The sequence below is a fragment of the Ambystoma mexicanum genome, chromosome 9 (genome assembly GCF_040938575.1).
Source record: "Ambystoma mexicanum isolate Mex_15411 chromosome 9, UKY_AmexF1_1, whole genome shotgun sequence".
NCBI lineage: Eukaryota > Metazoa > Chordata > Amphibia > Caudata > Ambystomatidae > Ambystoma > Ambystoma mexicanum.
The window spans coordinates 708,403,076-708,413,244 of NC_090931.1; positions in this window are offsets into that span (position 1 = coordinate 708,403,076).

The window sequence follows — 10,169 nt, forward strand, 5'->3', positions numbered from 1 at the left end:
ACTCCTTTTGTGGGCAAACTCCTGGAAAAGCTGGCCATCTCTCAGCTTACCCTCCACACTGAATCTGTTGGTTGTCTCCATGATCATCACTGTGAAGATCTGCTCACTAATCTCGATTCTAGCCTTCCTTCTGTCCTCATCCCCCTTATCTTTCCTCTGCTTTTGACACTGTTACTCACCGGTGAGCTGAGTGCGTGGAACCGGGTAGTATCCAAAACCCAGGAAGTTGCTTGAAGAGCTTTCGGTAGGGCCTCTACCCAAGCCTCCTCTCTGTGAGGGAATAAGACCTTCGAAATGATATGACCACTTGCTGTATTTAACCAGACAAGGGGACTGATCACCCAGAAGGGCGGGGAGAAAGCGCACCGCCACGAACCAGGCTGTAAAGGAAAAATAACAAGTGAGTAACACGAAGGTAACAGTTGTCCCCTGTAAGCCTTACTAACTAATGTAATACCTGGGCTTTTTTCCCCCGTAGGATAGAAGAGCAGTACAATTCGGGAATCACCTAGGAATATAATAAGACTTAGTATCTAACTGGCTTAACTTAAGACACAGCTCAAGAGGTGGACAGGATCTTACCAGTGGAGAATGAATGGAGGATCTGAATAGCTTAGAACACAACGACAGGGATAAAATAAGAAAAAGGGAATGTTAGTAGGAGGATGCTAATACCCGGGCGGCACGAGGGTCGCACTGGATTCGGGATGGTGCACAGCTGCAGAGCGTCCTTGAGTGCACGGATTAACCTGGGGCTTTCCAAGTGTTCCGTTTGTGAAGCAAAAAGTCTTACCACTGATGAACGAAGGATGATAACAGCAACCAGTCGGGATGGTAGTTCCAGGGAAGGTATGTGGAAGGCAGGTAAAGTTTGGCGCGATGCAGAACAGCCAGTCGGGATGGCTATTCCTGAGATAGGAAGTCGAAGGCAGGCAAGGTCTGGTACACTAGCGGACAATAACAAAGACAAACTTTTTCTAGCGGGGTCCGTGAAGCAAAACAGGTTCGGTACACGGGAAGGCAGTTCAATAAGGGTATTCCAAATAGAAGGTCCAGTAAACAGTCCGAGTCAAATCCGTAAGAACAAGGAGGTTTTCAGCAATTGAAGATGGAGCTTCTAAGTGCCGGGAGTAGCTGTAAACAGAAGCGGCGCCCTGGCTGTCTCCATGGACTATATCAGTGAGAGAGGCGGGGCAAGCCAATGCGAGGCTCTACCGGCAAACTACCGTACGGAGCCGGGTTTGCTGGGGAATGTAGTTTTCGATTCGCTAACTTCCACGGCAGCTGACATCGTGCACGAAATGGGGCAGCATAATGCCGAATTCTTTTGGGGAGCGCCACAATTCTCCTCTTCATTCTGGTAGTTGCACTAGGAAGCCGAAGTGCCGGAGGTGCAGGAGGCTGGGTTTTGCGCACAGAGGGGAGTGAACGACGACCCATAACAGACACAGTCAATCATGCCATCCTAATCAATCATCTTCGTGAGAACGTGGGCATCACGAATCAGGCACTGGCTTGGTTGACCTCCTTCCTCCTGGACTGACCTTCCCAGGTCCAACTCGGTTCCTTTCTCTCCACCAACTCTCGCTCCACATGTGGTGTTCTCCAGGACTCTACCTCTAACCCTGGCTCTTCAATGTCTACTTGGCCCCTTTGGCCCACCTTATCTCTACCTTCTTCTCTCACTTTCAGTATTATGCGGATGATACTCAGCTCTCCTTCAAGCTACTCTCAACCTCTTCTACTCTCTCGCTCATTCCTGATTCCCTATCCATGATTCAGGATTGGTGCACCTTAATGATCTCTGCCTTAATGCCAGTAAGACTGAGATCCTTCTCATTGGGACCCTTGTTCCTGCTTTCCCTTTATCAATTGGACCGCCCTCCTTGAGCCCTCTTATTTCACCTTCCTGTGAGGCTAAAAACCTTTGTGCTGTCTTGGACTCCTCTATCTCCTTCTCTCCTCGCATCACAACCTTACCAAGAAGGCCCACTTCCAGTTGCACCTCCTCAAAGGTATTCTTTCTTTCCCCACTTTCCCCCAGAAGCTCCTGGTTATCTCTAGGCTGGACTACTGCAACATCATTTTTCCCAATCTGCCTTCCTGTACTCTCCGCCCTCTGCAAGTTATCCAGAACAGGACTGCGAGACCTGTCCTTGGCCTCAAGACCAGGGAACATATCTCTCCCACCCTGAAATCTCCCCAATGGGCCCCGGTGGCTGCAAGGATCAAGTTCAAGACCCTCTGCATCGTCCACAAGGCATTCTGGGGCCAGGGCCCACACTAAATCCATCTCTCTCTTCCTAAACACCTTCCTTCTTGAGCCCTTTGCTCAGTCACCTCCAACGCTCTGAGGCTCAGACGCTGCTCCAGGGAGAGAGTGGGGGTAGATCTCTCTCTTCTGTAGGTGCCTCTCTCTGGAATGGCCTCCATGCCCCTCTCAAACTTGGGCCGTACCACCTGAAGTTCTAGAAGCAGCTCAAGACCATCCTTTTCGCTTCTGCTTTCTCTCTCTCTCTCCCCTGCTGACCAACCTGTATGCTGTACTGACTGGTTGGCTGGCTTCCCTCAGAGTCTCACTGGTACAAGGCTCACCCTTGACCTGTAGCCCCTGCACTGCCTCCAGGCCTACTGTGCACTTAGGGGCTGTATCTGGAGCCCTATAGTCCCCTGCCTCCTTGCACTGACCCGAGCTGCACTGCCCTTGCTGCACCTACACAGAGTATTGCTACCCTGATTGCTCTTCCCTCTTCAATCCCCCTGGTACTTCCCCTATCTCTTGCCCCTGCATTCTTGCGTATCACTCTTGCATGATCTGAATGATACATGGCCTAGTAAGATCATTTGTTTTGTCCTTCCTCTGTCTTCCGTCCCTTGTGTTGTCGTGCCGCGAAACACTTGTCTACAGGCGCGTTATAAATTCATTAGCATATCACATCAAAATGAGTTGTACAACAATATAAACGATGGCTGATGAGAAAAAATGAAAGATAGTTCTGCCAAAACTGAAACAGCCTTTTTTGGTGGGGCAGGCGTCTTGTTCAATAAACCGTCAATGTTAATGCTTACATGCTCATATGCTCTTGGGTCCACTGCATTCCATTTTCAACATCCATAAAGCAGAGTTTAACCATGAACAGTAAATCAAGACGAGAATGCCTTTTCTCTTCACTTTTACATGCCCTTTTGTGAGACCAAAACACTGCCTTTCAATTACTCTTTGCAGGCAGCGTTTTTTTTATAGTGGATTTCTATGCTTGCTGCCTTCCTGCACCATGAAAAGGCACAAAAAAAGAGATTATGCACACAATTAAATTATAACGGCATTGCACCTTGCTTTTACGCTTTCATTTTATGCTCTTCAGTAGCTCCAAAATATGACCCCTTATGTGCTTCCAAGTGAGCACCCAGTCAAATGAAGAAATAGAGGTTGTGGGGTGTCAGTAACGAAGAAGGACCGGCAGCTTGTATGGTTTTATTTTTAATCCAAAATGGAGAGCAGGTCCAACTGAATGTGTGCTGTGCGAGGAGGTGGCAGTCAGCTTGCTCAGAACACAGACTTGCGCCTGTCGATACAGCCCAAGTTCCAAGCACAAAGCCACATTATTGCTAATCATGCCAGTACAAATAACAAATCTACATTAGCATTGGAAGCATGATGTATTATGTAAGAATCTGACTTAGTTGTTTAGAACACCTCTGCTCCAGAAATAAGGGCATATGTTGTGCCGTGCAGTCTTTTACCATCAGGTGATGTCATAGACTTCATACAGTGCTCTATTTTAGAGGTTGGTGCGATGTGCTTTGTGAGGTATTGAGATCTGACAAGGGTGCAAAGCCCTGTAATTATTTTTTTTTAAATTACCAACTAGAATGATATGGGTGATTCCATCTAAAAAAGGGGTAATCTGCCAATCAGGTTCTCATTTCCCATCGACTCCATACCAAAAGCATAGTGCACTCGTGCCCTTCCCAATCACTAGCCTGATGCGCAGCACCTGCTCTACTCATGTCATAGAGCAGGTTCCAAATTTAAGAGATGCCCACGTGATAGCCCCAGAGACATCCAAGTCCCTGTGGCGCAAAGGCGGCATTTAAGGCATGCACCTCTATAGTCAAAACTATGATAATGAGTTGCAAATGCTGGTGGGAGGGTAAACTCTAAATAAAAGCTATGCTTATGTTTAGGCCTAGTGCAGGGCACTTCTTATGATCATCCCCGCCACATTCCAATTGATATTGGACATGTGTCAGCCACTGTGAGTCAGCTCCACTGTGGAAGTGATGTATATTCTGGTCAGCCAGGCATAGCTCGCCAAATGGCAGGACGAGAACTTAGAGGGCCTGGCCTCCTCTTTGATTTCTTTGTAAGGAAAGGTAACACCCTTCGACAGAGACAGCCACACAGGAGGCACGGGCATCAAGGGACCACACCCATTCAAAAGGATTTCTCACACAAGGGTTCTGCATGTCTAAAAGCCTTTATCCTCAGTGGGAAGGGAAAGGGCTGGATCATGATAGGCAGGAGTGCTCTGGCCAATGGATGGAGGCTTTCTCCATCTTGATTTTCACTGTCTTTCTCTCTCTTTCCTCTCCTCTCACTTTCTTTGGAGCAAAACATTTTGGGTGTGACATCAGAAGGGCAAAGTCCACTCCGTTCAAGAACAGGGACAGCATTAGTCTAATCACCTGAGGAAGTATGCCCTTAAAATAAGGGATTTTCCACCCTTTCAGCAGATTCACTCAGTTCTTCTTGGATCCTTTAAGGCCACAGATTTGTTCTAAAGATTTATAATGGCCTTCCTTTGGGAGAGTTGTAGTCTCCAAAGCTTTCAGCCTGTGGACAAGAAGTAATCATCCAAGAAAGAAGGATGTTCTGTTCCCTTACACCCCCAGGGCATATTGTGAGTAACCTCTGCTGTGGATCAGGACATACCACTCTGGACCGGAATCTCTGAAGCTGGGAGAGCAGACCTGGAACAGGAATACACCTATCCTTGATTCCCACTAAAAGGGCTTCACAGTAAATGAAGGACCACACCAGCCGAAGCTCTCCGTTCACCGCACCAAACCGGTCGCGCCATAAAAGAGGGAAGTCGCGTGCGCTGGTTGCTGTGCTCCTCCACCAAGTGAGAATTTTCTTGCATCTTCGAGCAGCATGACAGAGTGTCATGTCTCAGGCACAGCTCATCACCTGGTAGGCCCTAAGCAACTGCTCAATGCCGGGCCTCGAACCGAACCACTGGAGTGTCACTTGCTGCTTCTAACAGGGGGTTACAACCACAGCTCAGCCCAGCTAGCCCTTGAACTACTGCCTCATTGTTCACACACAGACACACCCAAGATCACCACTTCAACAACCGTAGCCTGTCGACTTGAACTGCTGAAGCATCACTCATAGACCTCTCCCAGTGGCTAAAACCAGACTTCGTCATCGCCAACTGCAAAGTGTTCCCGGTATCGGCCCAGCCTTCATTATTGAAGAGCCACCATTCTACCACAAGAGCATCTGCATTCACCCCTACTTGATGCCTGCTCGCTGCTGGGGTCTCCACAATCCTACATGCCCGTACTGAGCCTGATCGGTTTGCATCTTTGTTCGACTCTGGGTCTGACTGTCAGTCTACCAAGAACTGAATCCAGCTACTGTTGACTCTAAACTGCCCCCTCGGTCCACATGGACCCTAGAGACTTGTTAGGTCATGATTGCTCCTGTTTCTTTTACAAGATAACCTTTTCATGGTAGAACCTTAGCTACCACCTCTGGAACTACACTCAAAGTGCTTCTTTCTCCAGTCAGTTACACCTTCTCTGTCATTCCGTTGGGGTGGGTTTTTGTATAGTAATCTCTTTTCATTCTATGTGCAGATGATATGTTTAATTAAAATATATATGTTTTTTATAGAACCTTGAAAGGACATTCGTTTTATTTTGGACTGTGATTCTGTGCTGTTTGGATCACTACTGGTTCATTTTTGCAGCACTCTTGAGAGTATAGCCTTCCCTCTGCTCACATTCCCAGACAAGGCGAAGGAGATATAAAGATAAAACAGCGATAGTTAAGAGATATGATTGCTTTGTGTTTTGGCTTGTAGAAGTGCGAGGGCTGAGTGGGCCATTTTACCTCTACTCATCCTTGTACTCCTGCGGAGCAGAATCCAAATCAGCAATGAATTAGCCCACATTTTGCGCCATTTGTCACCCAATAAATTTAGGGTAAAAATCAGTAAATATGTGGTAATTCCTTGTGAAAATTCATTGTTGCATTCCGAAGACCTATAAATGAGAGAATAAAGTTTCCAAAACAGACATTTTACACATAGTTCAACAGTGGTGGTCTACATAAGTTGCATGCACCAATCATGTGCAAACGAAAATCATAGCAAACAAAACCATGTGGTATAAATAAAAAAAACTCACGTATCGCCTCATAGCTTGAGCGAGGCCACAAAACACTTTGAGTGGTTTATAGATGTTGATCAACACATTACATGCCCCCAAGTAGTGAGGGGTGATGGAGCCCCCAAAAGAAAATCCTACTCATCTCTCCCATCCTCAAAAGACCAAAGCATTGCATTGTAAACCGCAGATGAAAACACCTAAAAAAGGGTTAAAGTTCCTTGAGGCCACAACCGGGATCCTTTTATGTAAGTCGCAAGGTACCAAACGCAGGTTTTAGGATGGAGAAAATGACTTTGCCTCGTGCTTTGCAGTTCAAAAGTCCTTCTGTCCATAACATAAATGGCAAATCAGCTGTAACATTTACACATTTTATGAGATGGTCTTCAATTAGGTCAGTGAAATGTCAAAGCATGCTTTTCAAAGGACGCAAAGATCTATAAACATAGTGGAATACCTGTCCTATGTGGGTATTGCCCACTTTGCTTGCATGCCACACTGAATCCCATTTCCTCGCAATTTATTTTACTGCATGGCAGTAACAAGCGGTAAAAAATTGAGCGGAAACATGATTCGGGGAAATGTGATGCAAGTAAATCCTCTATGCTTAGGAAGCACATATCCATCTTCAAGGAAATAAAAAATACACGATTGAAGATCTGAAACTAATCTGTTCTATCTGGCCATTGAGCCTGCCTCCTGTCTATTTTGCATCTCATCGGCAGCCATCTTGGAGATCTGGGGGATAAGATTCAAATTCTATCCACCACGCACCAAGGCCATAACCCACTTCTGAAGATGGCCAGAATCCGGCACACACTACCTATGGCTGTTTCAGGAGCTCTGAAGCTAACTGGGCAAAGATATTGCCAATTGCTTCGAACAGGTGGTGGTTGTCCCAAAAATGAAATGACAAGAAGGGGTTTCAGAGACTTCCCAACTCCACCAGGGTCATGGATTGGTTTCAAATTGATCTCCATGCCCCAGCAGCCGATGCACAGGTGTATGCGAAAAGCATATCAATTGGTGATTCATCTGTGATCAGTGGTGGCCTGTCCACGAATGCTGACGGGGTGGTGCCCTCTCTTTATAGTGCAGCGATCATGATAAGTGGGCCATTTTAAAAGTTTTTGTATACTGCACGGAGGGGACCAAAATCATCTTCCATACACACCGTCCCCTCCATGCAATAAAGATCCGGGTGTGCACATGGTTTAATGTAAAACAGAAATTGGGTGGACCCAAGCTTCCATGTGACACGTAATCTGTTTGTTGTTGTATATGAATGGCAGGAGGAATTTGCATGGATTCCCATGGAACTCGCCTGCATTTTGCAAGTGCAAAAGCCATACGGGCTCCATTGGATTCCATGGCATCTCTGACATAATGGTAATCCCTGCGGGGCTTGGGACCCGGTGGAGTTGAATGCCTCGCCTGGCTTCAGCAGGGCTATGGCCAGCGCAGGGTTTTCCGGCCCGGGTCCTGGAGAAGTGGGCCCGGGTGCAGGTAAGGAGTTTTGGGGAGGGGACTTTGGCAGCTGAAGCAGGAGTCTGCCGGCTCCACTCTCTGTTGGTGATGTTTTCCTCCTAAACGCTACAAGCGGCTTTACAGCTCGTGTTGGTCTCTCTTTCCACGTTGCTCCAGCGGCGGGTGGGCTCCGCCTCTGGTTCTGTGAGTGGGGTTGCCATTGGGAGTGATGTGTTCCTATTGGTTGACTGGCCTTTATTTAGGGGGCAGGCATCTCTAACGGCTGGTTGGCGTTGAGTTTTTCATCGTTATTTGAGAGGCATGGGCATTCCACGAAGAGCAGGCATCTGATCCTGTCCTCTTCCTTGTCATCTCCCTCTTCTCCTGTGGCCTGCAAATGGAGAAAGAAGAAGGCTATGCGTTTTTCCCTATCCAGGCAGGAGTTTACGAGGCTGCTTATACATCATGGGATGAGGCGTGCCCATGCACATGGACAGAAGCGTTTGCGCCTGTCTTCCTCTTCATCTTCTGGCACTGAATCTTGTTCCTCTTCTTGTTCCTCTTCGGCTGATGCAGAAGGGAAGTACATGGACAGAGAGGGAGTGGAGGAGGTGCTGGGTCATGTTGGGGATTGCATGGGGTTTTCAGAGCCCTTGCTACCGATGGGGGGGGCCGACCCTTCTATTCACCAGTATAGGCTTACCCCTAGGTTGGGGTTGCCATTGGTTGCTGATGTCCGGGATAAAATCCTTCAGGAATGGCGTGACCTGGAGAAAATTGTAATGCCCCACTTCATGTCCATACTTTACCCATTGAAGGGCAAGACTTTGCTGTCTGATCCTATTGAAGTCAACGATATCCTCGCCAGCCTGGTGGGTCGCTGCTCTATGTCGGCCAATGAGGTGGCCGTCCAGGATCCAGTGGACTGCCAGATTAATTCCAGCTATAAGAAAGTTCATGCAAGGGTGTATATGGCCTTTAGGGCAAATGTCTACGGTTCCTACATGGCTGAAACAATGCTAAGTGGTTTTCAGGAAATTGAAGAAGGCTGTCAATGAGGTTCTGATTATGCTCCTTTGCTATCGGACATGCAGAGGTAGGTTGAGCTTTTGTCCATTCTGGCTTATTATGGGGTGCGTGGTTCAGCCATGCCCATGGGGGCTGGTGTGTCTGTCCGGAGGCATGTGCACCTAAGGGAATAGGAAAACTGATGGGTCTCAGAGGGTGGCTGCCCTGAAACTTCCTTTCAATGGGTCCAGTCTTTTTTGGGATTCCCTTGGGGATAAGGTGTTTTTAGGGCTGACGAACATGCTGACAAACTTCGATGCAAGCCTCCTTCCATGGCCAAGAAGTCTTCATTTGGTGCTGGTGCAGTGTCCAATAGGTCTTTCCCTGGCTCCTCATCAAATTCTTTTCGGAGAGCAAGGGGGGGAGTCGGGGTCCTCCACGCTCTTCGCATCCTGGGCTGGTGCCTAAGTCCTGACGGTTTGGACATGCCGATTGACGGGCGTCCCAGCAGTTTTTTGTTTTTTTTCCAGTATGGGTAAGGTGGTGTTCCGACTCCTGGGTTCTGGACACTGTTTGAAGGTGTTGTCAAGTGCATTTCCCATCTCCTACTGTCCAGCATTGCATGGTTCGGACTATGGATCCCAGGTCACGGATCAAGAGGTTGGCCATGGACGCCACTCTCTCCGAGTTGATGTTGAAGGCGTCCATCATGCCCGTTCCTCTCCCTGTTCAGGGTCGGGATTTCTACTCTCGGGTGTTCCTGGTTCCCAAACCTTTGTGGAAGTATCGCCTAATTTTGGACCTCAAAGCCCTGAACTGCTTCGTTCCAGAAGGAACACTTAAAAATGGAACTTTATAGAACATTCTTCCAATGTTATTCAAGAGGCTTTGGATGGCGTCTCTGGATCTACAGGATGCTTATTGCCACATGGCTCTCCGTCCCTGGCACATGAAGTTCTTCTGCTTTGCTGTGGGATCATGACTTTTTCAGTTCAGTGTGCTCCCGTTCGGACTGCGACCGACCCCCAGGGTATTCACCAAGCTAGTGGCTCCCCTATTGGCACTTTTACATCTGCAGGGCATTCAGGTTTTTTCCCTTCCTGGACGATTGGAAGCGTCCTGCCGGCAGGCTGTCATGGCTCAGCTCCGGTAGGTATGCCAGGTGTTGAAGTGCTGGGGTTTCCTTGTGTACTGGCGGAGGTCTCATCTGGAGCCTTCTCAGGATCTAGTTTTCATTGGGGCACAGGTTTGCTCCAGGATGGGGAGGGTTTTCCTGTCCCTAGAGAGGGTCTGTC